This window comes from Piliocolobus tephrosceles, chromosome 17 (genome assembly GCF_002776525.5).
Source record: "Piliocolobus tephrosceles isolate RC106 chromosome 17, ASM277652v3, whole genome shotgun sequence".
In the NCBI taxonomy this organism is placed as follows: domain Eukaryota; kingdom Metazoa; phylum Chordata; class Mammalia; order Primates; family Cercopithecidae; genus Piliocolobus; species Piliocolobus tephrosceles.
Window position 1 is genome coordinate 3,147,695 of NC_045450.1, and position 23,186 is coordinate 3,170,880.

Consider the following 23,186-nt stretch of genomic DNA (forward strand, 5'->3'; position numbering starts at 1 on the left):
GGAAGGAAGGAAGAAAGAAAGGAAGGAAGGAAGGAAGGAAGGAAGGAAGGAAGGAAGGAAGGAAGAAAGGAAAGGAAGGAAGGAAGGAAGGAAGGAAGGAAGGAAGGAAAGAAGGAAAGAAGGAAAGGGAAAAAAGAAAGAAAGGGAGTGTCCTCTGGTCTTCTCAGTGGTGTGTGCATCATGCATGATAGATGCACTCCAACATTGCTTGGTGTCTTTAGGTTTCTTTCTCTAGAGTTTGCCTGAGACGTTCTACCAGCCCAGTCTCATTAAACATAGGCCACCACTGAGGTCAATTTTCAGCCAACCAACCAAGAAATCTGGTAGGGCCACGGTCAGCTGCGTGAGATAATATACTAACTATAGGCTCTTGGGAATGTGCACCCAGATGGATAAATTCACCAGATACAAAATCATATCCCATCTTCCTTTGATGGCTTAAAGTAGCAAAACTTGTTTTGTGTCTGTTTTGTTTTGTCATGTATGCTGTTTTCTCCAAGGTCAGCCTTTGTCGTTCAAGATTCTCAATTTTGAGTCCAATCTGATGTCACCACTTTTTCCTAATCAATACTGTATGTTTCACACTAAAGATTTCCTAAGGCTGTGAATTCAATTTACATTGCCATTCTGCAACAGGCCTAGTTAAACGATATGTTTGATTTTTAGCAATATCAGCCTTGTGGCTTTAAGGTTATTGTATGGTTGCCATAAATTGTCCCTGGGTCTCTGAACATGGCTTAGTCTAGAAGTTTAGACACCTAATCTTGTCATTTTCTTTCTGTAAGCTAACCAGTTCCTTCAGAAGACTTCTTTCCATGCCATGAACTAATGAAAGTGTGGTCGCCTGTGCTGCAACAGTCAAGCACAGCAGCCACTGGTCCCCCAGGGCACTTGCTTCAGTAACTTTATGTAACTCCTCATAATCAACCAGGTCACACATTGCCTGATCATGATGCCTTTGTATACTGTGAATTATAGCATCTCATGTCCGTTGGTAAGGCCCTCAACACTGCATTCAAGCCAAAATTTGTTACCAAACCAGTGTCCAGGTAGGAGTCAGAAAACCATCAGCTATGTTTTCTTGTTTGTTTGGTTTTTGTTTTTGTTTTGAGACGGGGTCTCACTCAGTCACCCAGGCTGGAGTGCAGTGGTGTGATCACAGCTCACTGCAGCCTCGACCTCCCAGGTTTGAGTGATCCTCCCCAATCAGCCTCCTGAGTAGCTGGGACTGCAGGCACATGCTGCTCATTTTTTGTAGAGACAGGGTCTTGCTATGTTGCCCAGGCTGATCTCAAACTCCTGGGCTCAAGCAATCCTCCCACCTCGGCCTCCCAAAGTGCTGTTCTTATAGGCATGAGCCACCACACTTCCCATTAGCTATTTTCACAGAATATTTAATATGACAGTTATTAAATAGGTATAAATAATTGTTTTGGTTTTTGGAGACAGGGTCTCACTGTGTTGCCCAGGCTGCAGTGGCACGATCATGGGTCACTGCACCCACGAATTCCTGGACTCAAGTGGTGTTCCTGCCTTGACCTCCCTAAATGCTGGGATTACAGGCCTGAGCCATAGTACCTAGCCTAGAACCAGATTATAAGGGTGAGATTCTAAATTTGACTCCCCTGATAACTGGCTGGCTGGCTGGCTGGCAATGAGGACCACGTCTCTGATGGAAAGTGAGAGTCCCTGGTGTGCTGTAGCGTGCAATTACGAGAATTTTTGCCAGTGTTACACTGGGGTGAAATAGAAGGGGAATTCCTCTTAAGGCAAATATTATGCAGAGAGGGTCCCAAATGCTCTGCGTACTGCGTATGGAACGTGTATGTAAATGTCATATATAAGTAATTTTAATTTCTTTTTTCTTTTTTGCTTTTTTGAGATGGAGTCTTGCTCTGTCGCCCAGGCTGGAGTGCAGTGCCATGATCTCAGCTCACTGCAACCTCCGCCTTCTGGGTTCATGCCATTCTCCTGCCTCAGCCTCCCTAGTAGCTGGAACTACAGGTGCCCACCACCACGCCCGGTTAATTTTTTCTATTTTTTAGTAGAGACGGGGTTTCACCGTGTTAGCCAGCCTGCTCTCGAACTCCTGACCTCGTGATCCGCCTGCCTCGGCCTCCCAAAGTGCTGGGATTACAGGCGTGAGCAACTGCGCCTGGGCAATTTCTTTTTATTATTATTATTTTGAGACGGAGTCTTACTGTGTTGTCCAGGCTGGAGTGCGCAGACGCGATCTCGGTTTACTGTAACCTCTAACTCCCGGGTTCAAGCGATTCTCCTGCCTCAGTCTCTGGAGTAGCTGGGACTATAGGCGTGCTACCAAACCTGGAGAAAATTTGTATTGTTTTTAAGGGCTGGGGTCTCACCATGTTGCCTAGGCTGGTCTCAAACTCCTGGGGTCAAAGTGAGGGGATTACAGGCATGGACCACGACGCTCGGCCCATTTTTTGTGAACCAGAACTAAGGAGATCCCTATATATCCTGAGGCCAGTTGGTTGGTGGAGCGTTTTGTGTTTGCCTGCCCAACAAATTCCGATTTGGGAGGTATACAGAGTCACTTCCAACCTTTTCTTACTTACTTGATTTTCTTCCAAGTTTCAGGACTAATCGGTCCGACGAAACCTCCCACCCACCGTGGGGCTCGAACCCACGACCCGAGATTGAGTCCCATGCTCAGGGAGGTAACAAGAAAAGCTGCTTCCCACACGTCCTTTGGCGCTCTCCAAAACTTCCCACATATACGGAGTCACTTCCAATCTTTCATTTACTTGATTTTTTCCCAAGTTGGAAGACTAATCGGACGACAAAACCTCGCGCCCAACGTGGGGCTCGAACCCACGACCCTGAGATTAAGAGTCTCATGCTCTACCGACTGAGCTAGCCGGGCGGTTACGAGAAAAGTGGCTTCCCACAATACCATTGGAGCTCTCCAGAACATCCCTATTCTATATAAAATTGGTGAGGATGAGTCCTGGATCGGAGACACGCTACATCCTGAGCAAGGACTAGAGTCCTAAGCTCCGCGCGGACCGAGGACGCCGCCAGGCCCGTATGGTCTGCCGTTCCTCGCGGGTGTGTGTCCTGTCGGCTGACCCTCGTGGGGGTGTATCCTGTCTGCCGACCGTCGTGGGCTTGTGTTCCCTCTGCCGACCCTCGTGGGCGTGTGTCCCATCTGCCGTCCCTCGCGGTGTGTGTCCCCTGTCTGCCGTCCCTCGTGGGTGTGTGAGGCCCCTGCAGCTCCCGGGAGCGGGAACGTCGGGGACAAGGGCTGAAGGGACGGACACTGGAGATGGCCGGGGGGAAACTCGGCGTGACTCTCTCTTAGGGTAGTGAGTGGTTCCGGGGTCAGATCACGGAGGTCCCCTCATTTTCAAACCCTCGCCCCTGTTACAGGGACAAGCCCGGGAGACCCTTTCTCCCCCTCAGGCTCGCAGTAAAACGCTGGGTCCCCCGCCAGTGGAAAAGGCAAGAAAAGTTTGGAGCGTTCGTAGAGCCGCCCGTTTGGGAAGAATTGAACTCTGATCCCAGCTCCGGTCCCTGTATCGGAGGTCCCAGGGCTGCGATGGTCGCCTGGGCAGAGCTCAGGCCAAGAAGGGGCTCGGCTGAGAACAGGAGCCAGGGGTCTGTGCCGGAGACGGGATCCCTTCCTAGGATGCCCTGGCTGGCCTGCTGGGAGGCGGCGTGGTCTCCTCCTCAGGGTTCTGCGCTCGGGTTTCACAGTGGTTGCAATTTCTGGGCTGGGGCTCAGCACGCGAGACCCCTGCCTCACGCGGGCCACACAGACCACCTCCCCGCGGGCTGCAGCCCCTGGTCACCGGTCCTCCTCTCGGTGCTGGGGCCGCCTGGAGCCGCGTGGTCCTCGAGGGCGGCTGCGCCGCGGTGCCCAGGGTGCGGGGTCCGCCTCTGTGCGCCTGAGGGCGGGGGTAGTGCAGGAGCTCCTCCTGGGGCTGGTCCCCGCGGCACTGCACCTTCTACCAGCTTCCTGGGATCGAAACCGAAACCTCCCCCTGCGCAACTGTCCCCGACCGCCCTGAGGTTAGGGTGTAGCCGGGACCCTGGAGGGGCGGGGTGGAGATAGAGTGAAGGCGGAGGCTGGGAGGTGCTTGGAGGAGGAGAGTGGAACCGCGGGTGTAGACCAGGGACAGACGTCAGAAAATCTTCGTTGTGCTGGCTCGTTGGTCTAGGGGTATAATTCTCGCTTTGGGTGCGAGAGGTCCCGGGTTCAAATCCCGGACGAGCCCTTTTTTTTTTTTCCGAACACCGTCACTTTCTCACGGAGTCCCGGCCGCAGGGAACTTGGTCTCTCAGTGGCAGCCACAGGCGCCGGGGCCGATCCGACTTCCCGCTTCCGTCCGGCTTGCAGCCCTTGGCCTCGCTCAGCTGCAGGCGGGACTTGCCTGCGCCTCCTGACCGGAGCCTTCCACCTTGGAGTTCTGAGTGCACCTGAGGCCTGGCACTGGGGCAGTAGACCCCAGATACGGGACCCTAAAAGAGGACAAACGCCTCCCCCGCCGGGTCTGCCTCTGCAGAGGTGGCGCTAGGTCCCGGGTGACCATGGAACTTGTTCTGGGCGTGTAGTTTTCCTTTGAGTGGGACGGTTCTAAGTTTAAATTTCGAACGAGCCCAGTGTTTCGAACTTCCTTTCTTTTCTTTCTTTCTTCCTTTCTCTCTCTCTCTCTCTTTCTTTCTTTCTTTTTTTTTTTTTTTTTTGAGGCGGAGTCTCGCTCTGTCGCCCGGACTGGAGTGCAGTGGCCGGATCTCAGCTCACTGCAAGCTCCGCCTCCTGGGTTTACGCCATTCTCCTGCCTCAGCCTCCCGAGTAGCTGGGACTACAGGCGCCGCCACCTCGCCCGGCTAGTTTTTGTATTTTTAGTAGAGACGGGGTTTCACCGTGTTAGCCAGGATGGTCTCGATCTCTTGACCTCGTGATCCGCCCGTCTCGGCCTCCCAAAGTGCTGGGATTACAGGCTTGAGCCACCGCGCCCGGCCCCTTCCTTCCTTCCTTCCTTCCTTCCTTCCTCCCTCCCTTCCTTCCTTCCTTTTTCTTTCTTTCTTTCTTTCTTTCTTTCTTTCTTCTTTCTTTCTCTCTTTCTTTTTCTTTCTCTCTCTCTCTTTCTCTCTCTCTCTCTTTTCCTTTTCTTCTCTTCTCTTTTTTTTTCTTTCTTCTTCTTCTTTTTTTTTTTTTTTTGACAGTGTCTGCTTCTGTTGCCCAGGCTGGAGTGCTGGAGTGCAGTGGTACCATCTCAGCTCACTGCAATCTCAACCTCCCGAACTCAAGGGATCCTCCCACCTCCACCTCTGGAGTAGCTGGGACTACAGGTGCTCACCACCACGCCAGGTTAATTGTGTGTGTGTGTGTTTGTGTGTGTGTATGTAACCGAGGTCTCGCTGTGTTCTGGAGGCTGGTCTCCAGCTTGCACTCAAGCAATCTTCCTGCGCAGCTTCCCACCACAAAGTGCTGCAATTGCAGGCCAGAACCACCATGCTCAGCTGGCTCCTTGTCCTTCCAGGTCCTGAGGTCGCAGCGGCGCGTCCCTCCGGCACATGGCGGGGAAGAGGTGCGGTTTCTGGAGCCTGCGACGCCTCTGGGGAGTCCAAGTCCGGCTCCTAGCCCTTTGTCTGAGGATGGAGGAGGACCTGGAGGGCTTCCCCTAGCTGATGGGCTCAGTTCTCCAGAGGTGGCGGGGAGAGCGAGAAGCCCCAAAACGCGAGCTGCGTTTCCTATTTGGAGTCGCAGGATGTGGCTATGTTGAAGCTCGCCGTGCCCCTCCTTCCCATGGGAATTAGAATCCCGTCCGGGACAAGCATCGGGAAAGGGGGACAGTTTGTGACCGAGGAAACTAGGACTGATCCAGAACAGCGAAGGCGGAGCCGCGTTGGGCTCATGAAGGGCGGCAAAGGCCCCGACCCCTCTTCCGCGTGGGTAGTTGGTCCGGGGGTATGGTTCTCGCTTAGGGACTACAGGGACAAGCCCCGGAGACCCAAGAGGTCCTGGGTTCAAATCCCGGAAGAGCCCACACTTTAAGAACCCAGCACCTTGGGAGGCCGAGGCGGGCGGATCACGAGGTCAGGAGATCGAGACCATCCTGGCTAACATGGTGAAACCCCGTCTCTACTAAAAATACAAAAACTTAGCCAGGCGTGGTGGTAGACACCTGTAGTCCCAGCTACTGGCGAGGCTGAGGCAGGAGAATGGTGTGAACCCAGTAGGCGGAGCTTGCGTGACCAGAAATCGTGCCACTGTACTCCAGCCTGGGCGACTGAGTGAGACTAAGTCTCAAAAAAAAAAAAAAAAAAAAAAAAAAATCAGTGTTTGTGTCTGTGGCATTGTCCTTGGGGCACATGCGTCGTGGGACACAGGCTGTTTAACCAGAGAATTTTTTCTGGGGCAGTCAGGGCGGATCTGTCCTGAGGGACTCCCCGGAGTGACCGGAGTGGTGGTTCCATCCCGGGATGAGTGAGGCTTGTGACCTGGAACTCCCAGACAAAACCTACTCCCGCAAGGGAGAGTGTCCCGCAGAAGTTGAGCTTTTTACTACTGCGGACGTGCTCTCCTGCAGAGGCAAGACTAATAGCAGTGGCTCACTTCGTTGACTAAACTAAGGAAAACTGTGGGTGGCTTTGTCTGGTAGCTGGGTTCAAATCCCCGATAGGACTGATTCTAAAGTCGCCTTGCTCAGAGAGAAATGAAGCGGGGCGGGATCCAGCTTTGGCTGGCTAGCGGCGTGCAAGGCCGGGCTGCACAGTGGCAGGGGCGTGGTTGTCAAATAATCAAAATGATCAGGCACTTCAGGTCCTCGGGAGAGCGGGCGCAGAGGTGGCCACCCTTGGGGTTCCCCTACTGGCACCATGATGGTCAGGACCTCCAGGAGCCCATGCCCACCTCCCTCAGCCCCTGTGGTGCGCACTAAAAATACAAAAATTAGCCGGGCGCGGTGGCTGGCGCCTGTAATCCCAGCTGCTTGGGAGGCTGAAGCAGGAGAATCGCTTGAACCCAGGAGGTGGAGATTGCAGTGAGCCGAGATCGTGCCCCTGGGCGACAGGGCAAGACTCTGTCTCAAAAACAAACAAACAAACAAAAAACAGAAACGTACATGGGAACGAGAGAGGCTGTGCACCTGTGGGGACAGAGGAGAATTTGCAATTCTGCACTTCCCACCCAATTTTGCTGAGAACCTAAAACTGCTCTTAAGATAATTTTTTTGTGTTTTCTTTTTGGTTGTTGTTGTTTGTTTTTTGCTCTTTCTGAGACGGAGTCGCACTCTGTCGCCCAGGCTGGAGCGCAGTGGCGCAATATCGGCTCACTGCAACCTCTGCCTCCCGGGTTCAAGCAATTTTCTACCTCAGCTTCCTGAGTAGGTGGGATTACAGGCACCTGCCGCCATGCCCAGGTAATCCTTCCTTCCTTCCTTCCTTCCTTCCTTCCTTCCTTCCTTCCTTCCTTCCTTCCTTCCTTTCTTTCTTTCTTTTCTTTTCTTTTCTTTTTTTTTTTTTTTGTATTTTTGTATTTTTAGTAGAGACGGGGTTTCACCATCTTGACCAGGCTGGTCTTGAAGTCCTGACCTCGTGATCCACCTGCCTCGTCCTCCCAAAGTGCTGGGATTAGAGGTGTGAGCCACTGCACGCGGCCATTTTAAGACATTTTAGCCGGGCGCGGGGCTACAGGTGTGAGCCATGGTATCCGGCCGGCTTTCGTTTATAAAGTCCGTATTTTTCTTCTCTTTGGTCTCCAATAACTGTGATGTTAGATGTTTTGTTAAAGTCCCACAAACACCCGAGATTCTGTTATTTTATTATTATTATTATTATTATTACTATTATTTTGAGAAGGAGTCTCGCTGCCTCCCAAGCTGGAGTGCAGCAGCACGATCTCGGCTCACCGCAAGCTCCGCCTCCCAGGTTCACGCCATTCCCGAGTAGCTGGGACTACAGGCGCCCCCAGCACGCCCAGCTAATTTTTTGTGGTTTTGTATTTTTAGTAGAGATGGGGTTTCACCGTGTTAGCCAGGATGGTCTCGATCTCCTGACCTCGCGATCCACCCGCCTCGGCCTCTCAAAAGTGCTGGGATTACAGGCGTGAGCCAGTGTGCCCAGTCTGTTATTTATTTTTTTAGTTTCTTTTCTTTCTTTTTTTTTTTTTGAGACGGAGTCTGGCTCTGTCGCCCAGGCTGGAGTGCAGTGGCCGGATCTCAGCTCACTGCAAGCTCCGCCTCCCGGGTTCACGTCATTCTCCTGCCTCAGCCTCCCGAGTAGCTGGGACTACAGGCGCCCGCCACCTCGCCTGGCTAGTTTTTTGTATTTTTTAGTAGAGACGGGGTTTCACCGTGTTAGCCAGGATGGTCTCGATCTCCTGACCTCGTGATCCACCCGTCTCGGCCTCCCAAAGTGCTGGGATTACAGGCTTGAGCCACCGCGCCTGGCCTAGTTTATTTTCTCTCCGGGTAATTTCTATTGCTCTGTCTTCAAATTTGCGGAGTCTTCTGTTTTCTTCCATTCTGCTGTTACCCATTCATTAAAGTTCCTTCCTTTGGTTTTGTATTTCTTGGGCCTAAAGTTTCCGCTTGGTTATTCTTTATATTTTCTACTCCTTTGCTGAGACTTCATATTTTTTCATTTGCATGAAGCAGCAGTTGCTCCTTGAAGCATGTTTATGGTGGCCACTTCACCATCTTTGTTATCCTGTCAGATGGTCCAACACTGGTGTTGGTGTCTGTCGTCCGTTGATTGACGTTATTTGTTTGTTTGTTTGTTTGTTTGAGACGGAGTTGCCCAGGCTGGAGTGCAGTGGTGCCATCTTGGCCCACTACAACCGCCGCCTCTGGTGTTCAAGTGATTCTCCTGCCTCAGCCTCCCAAGTAGCTGGGACGACAGGTGGGCGCCACAATGCCTGGCTAATTTTTTGTATTTTTAGGAGAGATGGAGTTTCATCATGTTGGCCAGGCTGGTCTCCAACTCCTCACCTCAGGTGATCCACCCGCCTCGGCCTCCCAAAGTGCTGGGATTACAGGCGTGAGCCCCAACACCTGCGTGCCCGGCCTGACTGACATTTTCAAGTTGGGATTTTCCAGGGATTTTCCAGGCTTTTAGAACGACCAGGTCTGCGATGATACTCCCTGGCTGGGAGCAGGCAGGGCGACTGGGACTGCTCCCCATGTGGACAAAGAGAAAGTTGGGCCGATTTCCAATGACTGCCAGGCTGCCAGAGGCTGCTGCTGGGTCCTGAGTCACAGGTCGAGGTGTCAGGCCTCTGAGCTGGAGCTCAGCCATTATAACCCCTGTGACCTGCACAAATATGTCCAGACGGCCTGCAGGAGCCAAGAAGTCTGAAGAAGCCAAAAAACACACAAACAAGTAAAATAGCAGTTCCTGCCTTAAGTGATTAACCAACATTACAACATTCTACCATTGTGACTTGTCCCTGCCCTACCTTAGCTGATCAGTCGACTTTGTGACATTCTTCTTTTGGAAAATAAACCTTATGACCTCCCTGCCATGTACCTTGTGACCCCCTCCTCTGCTAACAATAGATAACCACCTTTTACCGTAATTTTCCATTACCTACCCAACTCCTATAAAGCAACCCCTTCCCCATCCCCCTTTGCTGACTCCTCTTTGGAACTCAGCCCGCCTGCACCCAGGTGATTAAAAAGCTTTATTGCTCACACAAAGCCTGTTTGGTGGTCTCTTCTCACGGACGCGCTTGACAGAGGCCGGCCTGCAGTTCCTGTTCCGATCTAAGGAAGGGAAGGGGAGGCAAGGAAGAACTGGGTCCCAAGTCGAGGGGGTCCATTTCGTGAGGCGCACACTCAGGACAGGCCCTACCCTGCTGCTCTACTCTTTCCCTTCAGCCCCTCCTTCCTGGCCTCCCCTTCCCCCCTGACTCCGCACTGATCATTAACTCAGAAGCCGCGCAGGCCGGCAGCTGGGATTGCCTGTAATCCCAGCACTTTGGGAGGCCGAGGCGGGAGGATCACCTGAGGTTGTCAGTTTGAGACCAGCCTGGCCAACATGGAGAAACCCCTGTCATGAGCCGCTTGCCTCCACCGTGCACACAGATTTACAGGGGAGTGGGAAGAGTTGGGCTCTTTGGGTCATTTGAAATGGTTTGGAGCTATACAGAGGCCAGGCTCAATATTAAGTAGGAATTGGGATTTATATTGGCAGCGAAACTTGGACCTAGACCCCTTTGGATCCGCACTTGGGCCCCGGAGAAAGGTTGTTCCTTTCTTCCCCACCTCCCACTCAGGACCACTCTGAGCGGTCCCGGCCTGGAGCCATGGCTAATGGTCCCTGACTACACATTCCAGCTGACTGGAGGCTCCAGTTTGAGGTTAAGGGATTCACAGTCTGCCCACAACTCGTTGAGAGGGGAGGATAGGGGCTCCCAGATGTCCGGAGACTCCGGCAGGGACTGTGCACCCAGCTCCACGGGTAGCCATGCCTGCACCACCTCCTCAGGACTAGAGTCACCACAGCCTTTTTTTTTTTGGCAGCACCTGCTTTGAACATTAGGGTGGGAAGCAAGCAACATCACATCAGCCCGGCTAGCTCAGTTGGCAGAGCATGAGACTCTTAATCTCAGGGTTGTGGGTTTGAGCCCCACGTTGGGCGTGGCTTTTACCATTCTTGATACACAGAATTCAGCATCATCACAAGTGACACAGGTTCCTATTCTTGGCCCCTAACTGGAAGGTAAACTTTCATTGAGTCCCAACTCGATCTGTGTCACCATGACAACTGTGAAGACCTCCTTCCAAATTCATCAAGCTGACAGCTGCTGTGTCTTCTCTCACGATGGGTGTCCCAGAACCAGGGTCTCTTAGGAAAAAAACAGGAGATTTTGCACCCCAGGAAGGTCTGTCTGCTCACCCCTAGACTGGGATAGAGAACCTGGATCCCTTTCCCTTAGCATAAGACCCAAAGTTTCTTCCCCTCCCCCAGGAGACTCAGTCCCAGGGCTGGGGGTGGATGTGCTGCTTTGAAGTTCAGCCAAGGGAGAAGTGTCCACCCACCCAGTTCAGCTGAGACTATGGGTCAATGTAGGGGCCAGCCCTACAGGGTCTGTGGGTTTTTCTCCCCATGTGCGGAGATGAGAGACCGTAGAAATAAAGACACGAGACAGATAAAAGAAAAGACAGTTAGGTCCGGGGGACCACTACCACCAAGACGCGGAGACTGGTAGTGGCCCCGAATGCCAGGCTGCGCTGTTATTTATTGGATACATGACAAGGGGGCAGGGTAAGGAGTGTGAGCCATCCCAAATGATAGGTAAGGTCACGCGGGTCACGTGTCCACTGGACAGAGGCCCTTCCCTGTTTGGCAGCCGAGGCGGAGAGAGAGAGGAGAGACAGCTTACGCCATTATTTCTGCATTTTAGGGACTTTTATTTTATTTATTTATTTATTTATTTATTTATTTTTTGAGACGGGGTCTCGCTCTGTCTCCCGGGCTGGAGTGCAGTGGCCGGATCTCAGCTCACTGCAAGCTCCGCCTCCCGGGTTTACGCCATTCTCCTGCCTCAGCCTCCCGAGTCGCTGGGACTACAGGCGCCCGCCACCTCGCCCGGCTAGTTTTTTGTATTTTTTAGTAGAGACGGGGTTTCACCGTGTTAGCCAGGATGGTCTCGATCTCCTGACCTTGTGATCCGCCCGTCTTGGCCTCCCAAAGTGCTGGGATTACAGGCTTGAGCCACCGCGCCCGGCAAGACTTTTAATACTTTCACTAGTTCTGCTACTGCTATCTAGAAGGCAGAGCCAGGTGTACAGGATGGAACGTGAGCAGATCAGGGGAGTGACCACTGAAGCACAGCATCACAGGGAGGTGGTTAGGCCTCTGGACAACTGCGGGCGGGCCTGACTGATGTCAGGCCCTCCACAAGAGATGGTGGAGTAGAGTCTTCTCTAAACTCCCCCGGGGAAAGGGAGACTCCCTTTCCCGGCCTGCTAAGTAGCGGGTGCTTTTCCTTGGCACTGATGCTACCACTAGACCACGGTCCGCTTGGTAACGGGCGTCTTCCCAGAGGCTGGCGTTACTGCTAGACCAAGGAGCCCTCTGGTGGCCCTGCCCAGGCATAACAGAAGGCTCACAGTCTTGTCTTCTGGTCACTTCCCACTATGCCCCCTCAGCTCCTATCTCTGTATGGCCTGGGTTTTCCTAGGTTATGATTGTAGAGCGAGGATTATTATAATATTGGAATAAAGAGTAATTATTACAAACTAATGATTAATGATACTTATATATAATCATATCTATGATCTATAGCTAGTATAACTCTTGTTATTTTATATATTTTATTATACTGGAACAGCTCGTGCCCTCGGTCTCTTGCCTCGGCACCTGGGTGGCTTGCCGCCCACAGGTCAACATGGAGAGACCACCTCCCATCTGCTCCACAGTCCCCTGGCTAACTCAGGCTCTTGTGAGAGAGACCAGAGCCCCAGAAACCAGTATGACCCAGCCATTACTTATCTCTCTCACCGTTTGGACGGTGGCCCTTGTTATTAGCAGATCAGGAGTGCAGCCACCCAGCCCCTCCAAAACGTGCCTAACAGGTTTTTTGGAGGCTAAGGAACCCCATGTAGGATGCTAATCTGTTGTAAAGATTTCTGATTAATCTCACTTCTGGGACAGCCTGCAAGAGTTCCAATTCATCTATTGTTTCTTGTGTAAAACTAACTATAAATTCTGCCCTTAGGTCAAAACAACCTTGCTGCTATTGCATTTACCATAAATCTTGCCCTTAAGCAAGTGCCTTATACATTCCTTCTGAAGCACATACACCCTTTCCCTGTGGTATGTATACCCTGGGTCTGGGCAGTGAGGCATGGAGACCCACTATCTTGTCCCCCTGCCACCAGACACCCAGACCCAGATTCCGTTCATAAGTCCCTATTAAATGTTTTTTTCCTAAGAAAGATGATTTGTTGGTCTTTTTCTTCAGCCTGGCACCTTCCTTGGACTTTGGGTGTAGGTTTCCATTATGGTTGTAACCAGCCAAGGTGTGTCTTTGGAATGGGAGTCAAACCTTAATGTCTGGGCTTTAGAGTGGTTTTGGACACATTTCCCAGTGGGGGTGCTGAGATAGAGGCTGTCTGGGGGCCCCAAGGAAGGCAGATCAGAGGCTGGAACAAAAGGCTACAGGCATCTCACCAGCCCAGGTCCTAATAATACGGCACCATTGCCTCAACCTCTGGTCAGAGTTCGAATCCCACCTGGAGGATGTTGGCTCATCTGGTCAGAGTTCGAATCCCACCTGGAGGCCTTATAACCATGACCCTGTGTCACAGCGATGCATGGGGAATGGGGCTAGGGGTCACTTGTATCCTTGGCCTGTGAGGGTTGCAGAGCCGGGGTGGGTTGGGGACTGGTGCCCTCTGTCTGAAACTATCCATTTTGGGCATTTTTCAGAGAAGAGATAGGGCTGTCCTGTGATTGTCTTTGCGTCTTTTTAGGAAGACTGGAACTATCAGGCCAGGCGCGGTGGTTCATGCCTGTAATCCCAGCACTTTGGGAGGCAGAGGCGGACAGATCACAAGATCAGGAGATCGAGACCATCCTGGCTAACACGGTGAAACTGCACCTCTACTGAAAATACAAAAAATTAGCCAAGTGTGGCGGCGTGCACCTGTAGTCCCAGCTGCTGGGGAGGTTGAGGCAGGAGAATGACGTGAACCCGGGAGGCGGAGCTTGCAGTGAGCCGAGATCGCGCCACTACACTCCAGCCTGGGTGACAGACTCCGTCTCAAAACAAAAAAAAAAAAAGCAAAAACAAAGAAAGACTGGAGCTATCAAATAAAGGCTGAACTGGGTATATTCCAAGAATACAAGGTTGGCCTTAAATTCAAGAAAATTATCAAAATAATTCATCATATTAACAGAATAAAAAAAGAAGTCATGTGGCGATCTTAATGTTTGGAAGGGCGCTTGATGCAATTCACACCTGTATTAATCATTTGTTTTACAGACAGAATCTTGCTCTGTCATCCAGGCTGGAGTGCAGTGGTGCAATCTCGGCTCACTGCAACCTCCACCTCCTGGGTTCAAGCAATTCTCTCTGCCTCAGCCTCTGGAGTAGCTGGGGTTACAGGTGCCCACCACCACGCCCAGCCAATTTTTGTATTTTTAGTGGAGTTGGGGTTTCACCATGTTGGCCAGGCTGGTCTCGAACTCCTGACCTCAGGTAAACCTTGGCCTGCCAAAATGCTGGGATTAGAGGCATGAGCCACTGCGACCAGCCAGAATCTTACTTTGTTACCCAGGCTGCAGCACAGTGGTGAGAACACAGCTCATTGCAGCCTCAACCTCCTCAGCACAAGCAATACTCCCACCTCATGCACCAGCTAATTTTTTTGTGTTTTCTGTAGAGATGCAGCCTCACTATGTTGCCTAGGCTGGTGTGAAACTCCTGAGCTCAAGGGGTCCTCTCACGAGACATTGTGCCAGCCCATTATTTTCCTTCTTTGCTTCAACTCCCATCAGCTACCAGTTCCTGGACTGGAAAGCTGTTTTACCTCCTCTTTCTAGACTAGCCCCTTATTTTCTCTCCTGTCTGACCTTTAATGTCATTCCTAGACTCATTGTTCCCATGTCAAGAACTCATCTATATCTGACAATACCTTTATGACAGCCTGTAATTTTTGAAAGTCTATTCATTTTATTTTTTATTTTTTCCAAGACAGGGTCTTGCTATGTTGCCCAGTCTGGAGTGTAGTGGTGTGACCTAGTTCACTGCAGTCTCAGCCTCCTGGACTCAGGAATTCTCCTACCTCAGACTTCCAAGTAGCTGGAACAACAGACGTGTGTCACCACACTCAGCTAATTTTATTTATTTATTTAGATGAAGTCTCATTCTGTCACCTAGGCTGGAATGCAGTGACACAAACTCAGCTCATTGCAACCTCCACCTCCCAGATTCAAGCGATTCTCTTGCCTCAGCCTCCTGTGTATCTGAGATTATAGGCATGTACCACCATGCCAGACTATTTTTTTTGTATTTTTAGTAGCGACAGGGTTTCACCATGCTGGCCAGGCTGGTCTTGAAGTCCTGACCTCTAGAGATCCACTCACCTCGGCCTTCCAAAGTCCTGGGATTACAGGTGTGAGCCACCACAGCCGGCCTGATTGATTTATTTAAATTTAGTTACCAGGTCTTTCTATGTTGCCCGGGATGGTCTTGAGCTCCTGGGCTCAAGTGATCCTCCCTCCTCGGCCTCCCAAAATACTAGATGTGCATCATTGGGCCAGGCTATTTTACTTTTTATTTTAAAATAATTATAGATTCACAGTAAGTTGCCAAAAAGAAAAAAAAAGTACAGAAAACTCTTGTGTAGCATTCACCCAGTTTCCCCTAAGACTTTCATGACTATGGTTCAACATCAACGCCAGAAAATGAACAGTGGCTGTTTTTTAAAACATATTATTCTTGGTTATTTTCAATCTTCACTTTGAACTGTGTGCTCTTTATTTTCGGCCCGCCATTGTGCCCACCAAAAAATTAGGTGTATACTTTAACACATGATGCCTATGATCTTTGAGAATAAAAAATTTGAGTCCATGTAGATAAATCTAGACCTGATTTTTATTTTATTTTATTTATTTTAACAGAGTCTTGCTCTTGTCCTCCAGCTTGGAGTGCAGTAAGGCGATCTCGGCTCACTGCAACCTTCGCCTCCCGGGTTCAAATCATTCTCCTGCCTCAGCCTACTGAATATCTGGGATTACAGGTGCGTGCCACCAAGCCCACACAATTTTCGTATTTTTAGTAGAGACAGAGTTTTACCATGTTGGCTAGATTGGTCTCATTCCTGACCTCAAGTGGTCTGCCCGCCTAGGCCTCCCAAGGTGCTGGGACTACAGGCATGAGCCATCCCGCCCAGTTTGACTTGTTCTTTTTTGTTTCTTTTTGAGACAGACTCTCACTCTGTCGCTAAGCTGGAGTGCAGTGGCCCCATCTCAGCTCACTGCAACCTCCGCCTCTGGATTCAAGCGATTCCCCTGCTTCAGCCTCCCGAGTAGCTGAGACTACACGCATGCGCCAGCACGCCTGGCTACTTTTTTTTTTGTATTTTTAGTAGAGATGGGGTTTCACCGTGTTGGGCAGGCTGGTCTAGAACTCCTGACCTCGTGATCCACCCGCCTCGGCCTCCCAAAGTTCTGGGATTACAGGCATGAGCCAATTCCCCCGGTCGACTTGTTCTTTCTTAAAAAATTAAAATATGGGCCGGGCGCGGTGGCTCAAGCCTGTAATCCCAGCACTTTGGGAGGCCGAGACGGGCGGATCACGAGGTTAGGAGATCGAGACCATCCTGGCTAACACTGTGAAACCCCGTCTCTACTAAAAAACACAAAAAACTAGCCGGGCGAGGTGGCGGGCTCCTGTAGTCCCAGCTACTTGGGAGGCTGAGGCAGGAAAATGGCGTAAACCCGGGAGGCGGAGCTTGCAGTGAGCTGAGATCCGGCCACTGCACTCCATCCAGCCTGGGCGACAGAGCGAGACTCCGTCTCAAAAATAAAAAATAAAATAAAATAAAAAATTAAAATATGGTCTGGGTCTTTTACTTTGGAAGAGGGGTGTTAACTTCAGAACTGTCCTAGGTTCAGTTCAGATCGCAGGCAGGGAAGGGGGTCGAAGAGGGAAGGAAGTTGGGCCTCTGTGCCCACTGCGCCGGCGAATCTGGGAGGCGGGGTGACCGGGTGTCCGGGCTCCATCCGCTGGGGCTGGGCCGCCCGCCTGCCCCCGGGCAGTACAGAGGCTCCTGCCGGGGCAGGCGTCCATTGCGTTCGCTTACTTCTCTGGGTCAACAAGTGAGGGACGCGGAGACTGAGTTAGCTGCGGCCACCCGGGCCCCCGGACACCGTCTCCATTCACTCCCACCCGCAGTCAAGCCCTTCTATCCGCAGTACTTACTTAAAAGAACAAAAAAGGGCCAGATGCGCGCGGTCCAGGGTACTCAGTCCTGGATCCAGGAGGTCGCGGTGTAGCTGATTTGCGGGTTCCTCAACCCGGGCCCGGGGCCCAAGGCCCCACCTGGTGGGGTCGCACCTGCAGTTTGAGAAACCGAAGAAGGTAGGAGAGGGAGGCAGGGCCTGCTTTTCCTGCGAAAGATTCTTTCATTCGCTCCGTTGTTGTTCTTGCGCGCTGGATTTCCCAGGCTAACAAACAACAGCTGATCACTGCGGCCTGGGCTCCTCTGGGATTCTGACCCGGGGCCTCTCGCACCCAAAGCGAGACTCATACCTCTAGGCCAACAGACCTCGGTGGCAGGAAGCACCATCTTGGCTCCCCCACTCTCACACCCCCCCTCTTTATCTTTCTGGAATCCAAAACTTTGTATTTTCCGCTCTCCATAAACGTCGATGCCAGCGCTGGGGGTGTGGCCGGGAAGCGGCAGCGAGAAGCCCAACCAGAGGGCAGGAGGGAGTCCCCGGAGTGGGACAGCGCTCAGCTCTGGGGTGGGGTTGATCTAGGGCAAAATAGGGCGGGCGGCCTGTGGCGATGGTCAGGACCCTCTCGTCCACCACACGCGGAACTCGCTGGATCCTCTCCACATCCAGGCCGTGTCCACCGGCTTTCCAAACTGCTCACGTCCTTAAAGAAGGATCCAGAAGGTGTTGCAGTATTGGCCCATCACGATTTGAACCTGAGGCCCACTCTCACCCTAATCATAACCTCAAAGCCATCAGCGCCTAAAGACAGAATAAGAGAGAAACAGAGGCGGAGAGTGTGTGTCACTGTCATGTCCTTTGCCATCGCTGCTCATCCCCAGTGACTTCCTGGAACTTCCTCAATTCTTGCTGACAGAGGCAGAGACAGGACAGAGCTAGCTTCTGAGTCAGTGCAGAGGCTCTGGGCTCCACCCAAGGGAGGCTATGGGGACGCCTCTGGGATGGAGCCAGCCACCAGCTGCAGTCGGATGCAAAGTGAGCTGGCCGCTCAGCCATCCTCCTAGGGCAAGGTCTTGGGTGTGAGTCAGCAGCCCCAGGTTTGAGCGCAGACCCGTTAACCCCGGGACGGGGGAAAATACAGCAGGGAGCCCCAGGTTGCAGGTCTGACCCTGAGCATCCCCTGCCGAGCCCAGTGTGGATGGGCTCTGTCTCCACCGGGCTGGTTCACCAGGGTCTCCCCGCAGCGACCCCAGAATTCTGCCAATCACTTGGGTACAGGGATGAGCTCTATCCACTTCGGAATCAGCCGATTCGCGCCGGATTGGAGGCAGGTGTCTGAAATGTCAGCGGAAGCCCACACCTGGGAGGCTTGTTGGTCTAGGGGTATGATTCTCGCTTCGGGTGCGAGAGGTCCCGGGTTCAAATCCTGGACGAGCCCCAAAAGTGGTTACTTTTCCCCTGTCATTTTAGAGAATATAGAACTTGAAAATCGGGGACCGAGCCTGAAGCCTCATCCACCAGTCACCTTGCTGCACTTCAGGTCGGTCCAGGTCTGTGCCTCAGCTGCAAGGGACCAGGATGCTCCTGAGGCTGGCCTGGTCGGCACTTGCCTCGGTCTCGCTGGAGTCCCGCACCCTTCTCCTCCTTCCCAGTCCCAGAGAAGCTGCACCCTCCCCAGCCCGGGTCGCTCAGCTCCACATGGGCTACCCATATGGGGGAGGCCGGAGTCGGGTTCTGAGTGATCAGAGTGGGGTGCGCGGTCCAGGTGGGGCCTGGAGAGCTACTCGTTCCTCGACCTCCCCTCTTCGCCCTAGAAACCCACATCTCTGCAGGCCAAGGCAGATCCGCAGATGAAGCTCGTTGAGAGCAGGTCAAAGCTGCCTGACCCCATGGCCCCCTGCTGCCCTGGCCAGGAAGGTAGCCAGGAGTCACACATGGCTCTTAAACACTTGAAATATGGCTGGTCCACTTGAGATGTGCTGCTGTAAGTACAAAATACGCATCGGAATTTTGAAGCTTTGGTACTAAAAAAATAAGATATCTCATTCTCTCATTACACATGGAAATTAGATTTCATGTCTATGGTATTGACTAATATACACACATATGAAAAACATATGTATGTTATACCTAAACATACATATTTTATATGTGTTTATATTATATGTAGTATATATGTATCATATAATTCTATTAGTAATATGATTATATCATAATATAATTTTATTATATAATTATAATTTTCTTTGAGACAAGGTCTCGCTCTGTCGTCCAGGCTGGAGTGCAGTGGCATCATCTCGGCTCACTGCAACCTGTGCTGCACGGTTCAAGCGATTCTCCTTCCTGAGCTTCCTAAGTAGCTGGGAGTATAGGTGGGCCCCACCACGCCTGGCTAAGTTTTTGTTTTTTGAGATGGAGTCTCACTCTGTCTCCCAGGCTGACGTGCAGTGGTACGATCTTGGTTGGCTCACTGTAACCTCTGCTTCCCAGATTCAAGTGATTCTCCTGCCTCAGCCTCCTGAGTAGCTGGGATTACAGGCGCCTGCCACCATGTCTGGCTAATGTTTTGTACTTTTAGTAGAGACGGGGTTTCACCACATTGACCAGGCTGGTCTCAAACTTCTGACTTCATGATCTGCCTGCCTCGGCCTCCCAAAGTGCTGGGATTACAGGTGTGAGCCACCATGCCTGGCCCTAATTTCTGTATTTTTAGTAGAGAGGAGGTTTTGCCATCTTGGCCAGGCTAGTCTCAAACTCCTGGCCTCAAGGGACCCACCCGCCTAGACCTCCCAAATTGCTAGGATTACAGGTGTGAGTCACTGCACTACCACACCTGGCTAATTTTTTAAATTTTTTCACAAAAACAGGGTCTTGCTATATTGCTCAGGCTGGTCTTGGACTCCTGGCCTCAAGTGATCTTCCCACCTTGGCCTCCCAAAGTGGCTGGGATTATGGGTGCGAGCCACTGTACCCAGTCTACGTGTCCTCTTCTCAATGTTTCTCTTCCCAGGATTTGGGCCCAGACAGAAAGGAATATCTGTGGAGACCAGGTCCCAGGTGGCTCGAAGGCAGGTGGGATTGCCGCAGCTCTGCTCCTGCCTCCAAAGTGCCAAAGGCAAGGTCAGGGACCCCCGAGCGCTGTAATCCCAGCCGCTGCTTTTGTTCCACAACAACGTCCTTAGGGCTCGGACCCAGGGCCTGGCTAACAAAGAAACAAGCAGCCATGACTCAGCGACCCCAGACCCCAAACTACCCCAGCAAGCAGGTAGCCCCGAGGACTGTTTGAGGTGGCAGAGAAGGGGATGTGGTTCCTTGCCCACCATGGCTCCGGTGAGTTGCCCACAGTCCTGGGATTCGAGCCCCACTCCTGCCCTCCATTTCCCCAGGTCCCAACTCTAGAACTTTGGCTGGTCTACGGGACTCAGCCCCAGAATCCGGAGTCCTTATTGACATAGGGGATGTTGGAAATCGGAGAATGCCTGACAGGAACAGCTAAGTCACCTAAGACCTCAGATCCAGGGAAAAAGAACACCCCCCTGCCTCTACTTGCCTGGCTAGCTCAGTGGGTAGAGCATGACACTCTTAACCTCAGGGTTATGGGTTTGAGCCCCACGTTGGGCGAAGTATACCTTTTGACTAGCTTAGACCTTGTAAGCAACACAGAATCCTGCTTGGAGAGACCCTGAGACGACTTCCCAGCTGCCTCATTGCATGAGGAGGAGGGTCCTCTGTTCTGGATCTCTGACTTTCGTTTAGGGGGATGGTTTCTGTCTCACATTTTCCACGTTTGAGGATCTATTTGGGGGATGTGGCTTAAGCAGGGAGAGGCAGAGCCAGGCATGGAGGGGCAGCTCCCGTAGGTGTGGTCTAGGTGCTGCTCCTTCATGAACTGGGGCCTTCCTGCCTTACCCATGACTTGGCTTTGGCTGGGTAGGGTCCCCTCCACCCCTCACTCTGAATGAGAGTCACATCTTTTCCATGGGTGGGTGGTAAGATTATCACACATGGGGTTGCCCAACTGGGGGATACCACAGGGGGAATGTTGGAACTGCTCCATGGGAATCCTAAAGGCGATGTTTTGTCTCTAGAGGAGGAAGGCAGCGGGTAAGGGGCTGGGCAGAAAGGCCCCAGGCCGCAGGAGGCAGGTCCTAAAGTCCCATTGTCCCACTGACTGAGGGACTACAGCTACACCCCAGTTCCTGGCAGAGGAACTGGCTTGGATTTCAAACCTCCCCAAGCCTCCTCAGCTCTGTGAATGAAGGGACTCAAGGCAGTGCCCTGACCATAGGGCAGCCAGGAGGAGCAGGCTGGCCGAGGTCCTGCCATAGAGCATCTGTCTGCCATAGACTGTCAGGGATCCAGGCCTTGACCCGGCCTCTGAAGTCCCCCATAGCCTGGGAATGGGTGGAAGGGGCTGAAAACCTTGGTCTGCCTGCCTCTGGGGCCAGCTCTGTTTCCGCTTGAGATGCTCCTCTCCATGCACATCAGGCCTCTAAGGGAGGTGGGGACTCAAGGCAAAAGCTCTTACTCCAGGTCTTCACTCCACATTTAGCAGCCTTTTAGGGCCCTAAATCTGTGAGTTTAACTGAGACCTCTTACCAGCCAGCCCATCGTGGGGCCATACTGGCAATAAGCAACAGGTGTGTTTATTTTATTATTATTATTACCAGCCCATGGTGGGGCCATACTGGCAAATAAGAAACAGACATGTTTATTATTATTATTATTATTATTATTATTATTATTATTATTATTATTATTAATTAATTTATTTATTTATTGAGACGGGGTCTCACTCTGTCGCCCAAGCTGGAGTGCAGTAGCGTGCTCTCGGCTCACTGCAAGCTCCGCCTCCCGGGTTCACGCCATTCTCCTGTCTCAGCCTCCCAAGTAGCTGGGACTACAAGTGCCCGCCACCGTGCCCAGCTAGTTTTTTGTATTTTTAGTAAAGACGGGGTTTCACCATGTTAGGCAGGATGGTCTCAATCTCCTTCCCTCATGATCTGCCCACCTCAGGCTCCCAAAATGCTGGGATTACAAGCATGAGCCACCAGGCCTGGCTATTTTATTATTATTGTTGTTATTTGAGACAGAGTCCCTGTCGCCCAGGCTGGAGTATAATGGTGTGATCTTGGCTCACTGAAACCTCTGCCTCCCGGGTTCAAGTGATTCTCATGCCTTAGGCTCCCGAGTAGCTGGGACTACAGGCACTGAACACCATCCTGGCTAATTTTTTGTATTTTTAGTAGAGACAGGGTTTCACCATGTTGGCCAGGCTGGTCTCGAACTTCTGACCTCAGGTGATCCACTCACCTCGGCCTCCCAAAATGCTGGGATTACAGGCATGAGCCGCTGTTTCCAGCCTGGGACAGTTCTTTTAGGGGTAGAGGGAAAGATGACAGGACTAGGTTCCCCATCCCTCATCTGCACCCCACAAATATGGACCCACAAATCGAGGCTCTCAAAGGCCCCAGCTTCCACATTTGTAATGGTGAGGATAATGGCAATTAAAAGATTAATTCGAGTATTAAAATTATTTCATTTTTTGGTAAAGCATGTAGAACAGTGTTTGAAGACTTTCACATTAACTCTTGACTGCCCACGCTATACATTTCAGACTTGCCCAATTCATTTAAATGTGCCAATTCATTTAAATAAACCTAATAAAAATAGCAACACATCCACGCACATGTACACATAAGCGTCAGCCGTCTCACACGTCTCTCCTAATGGTTCTGTTTCTTTCCAGAGCCTGGCCAATACAGCAGATCGTCTAGGCGTTTGATATTGTGATTCACCAGCCCAGGAAGAAGTAAAAAACTGGAAAGCCCAGGTCGAAGCCCCAGTAGGGGGGCTGAACGTGAGGGGTCACCCCATACACACTCCCCTCTCGCTGCTGGAAAAACAAACCTGCTGAGGTTAGAGCTGCCCTCAGCCCCTCCCACTGTTTCTTTTTTCTTTCTTTCTTTCTTTTTTTTTTTTTCAGTTCTCTTGAAGAATTTATTTTAAACCTATTATACCACAGTATGTTTTATACACTGACATACAACTCCCTAATAAGATAAAGCAAAGACAAAAAAGTTTATCTTATTAGAAACAAGATACACCACCACATATTGTCTTCAAACATTATTGCACTTTAACTTTCTTAATTTGACAAAGCATTCAAGAAACAATCTGGCCGGGCGCGGTGGCTCAAGCCTGTAATCCCAGCACTTTGGGAGGCCGAGACGGGCGGATCACGAGGTCAGGAGATCGAGACCATCCTGGCTAACACGGTGAAACCCCGTCTCTACTAAAAA

At 51.5% G+C, this 23,186-nt stretch overlaps 4 non-coding genes across 4 annotated transcripts; 3 read left to right on the forward strand and 1 right to left on the reverse strand.

Moving 5' to 3' along the window:
* Positions 1-2,814: 2,814 nt before the first annotated feature.
* On the reverse strand, positions 2,815-2,887 carry TRNAK-CUU. The gene has a single exon. It is a non-coding gene; the product is annotated as a tRNA-Lys (tRNA).
* A 1,282-nt stretch (positions 2,888-4,169) lies between these two features.
* Positions 4,170-4,241, forward strand: TRNAP-UGG. The gene has a single exon. It is a non-coding gene; the product is annotated as a tRNA-Pro (tRNA).
* A 6,297-nt stretch (positions 4,242-10,538) lies between these two features.
* On the forward strand, positions 10,539-10,611 carry TRNAK-CUU. Its single transcript has one exon. It is a non-coding gene; the product is annotated as a tRNA-Lys (tRNA).
* Positions 10,612-18,250: 7,639 nt separating this feature from the next.
* Positions 18,251-18,322, forward strand: TRNAP-CGG. The gene has a single exon. It is a non-coding gene; the product is annotated as a tRNA-Pro (tRNA).
* Positions 18,323-23,186: the final 4,864 nt, after the last annotated feature.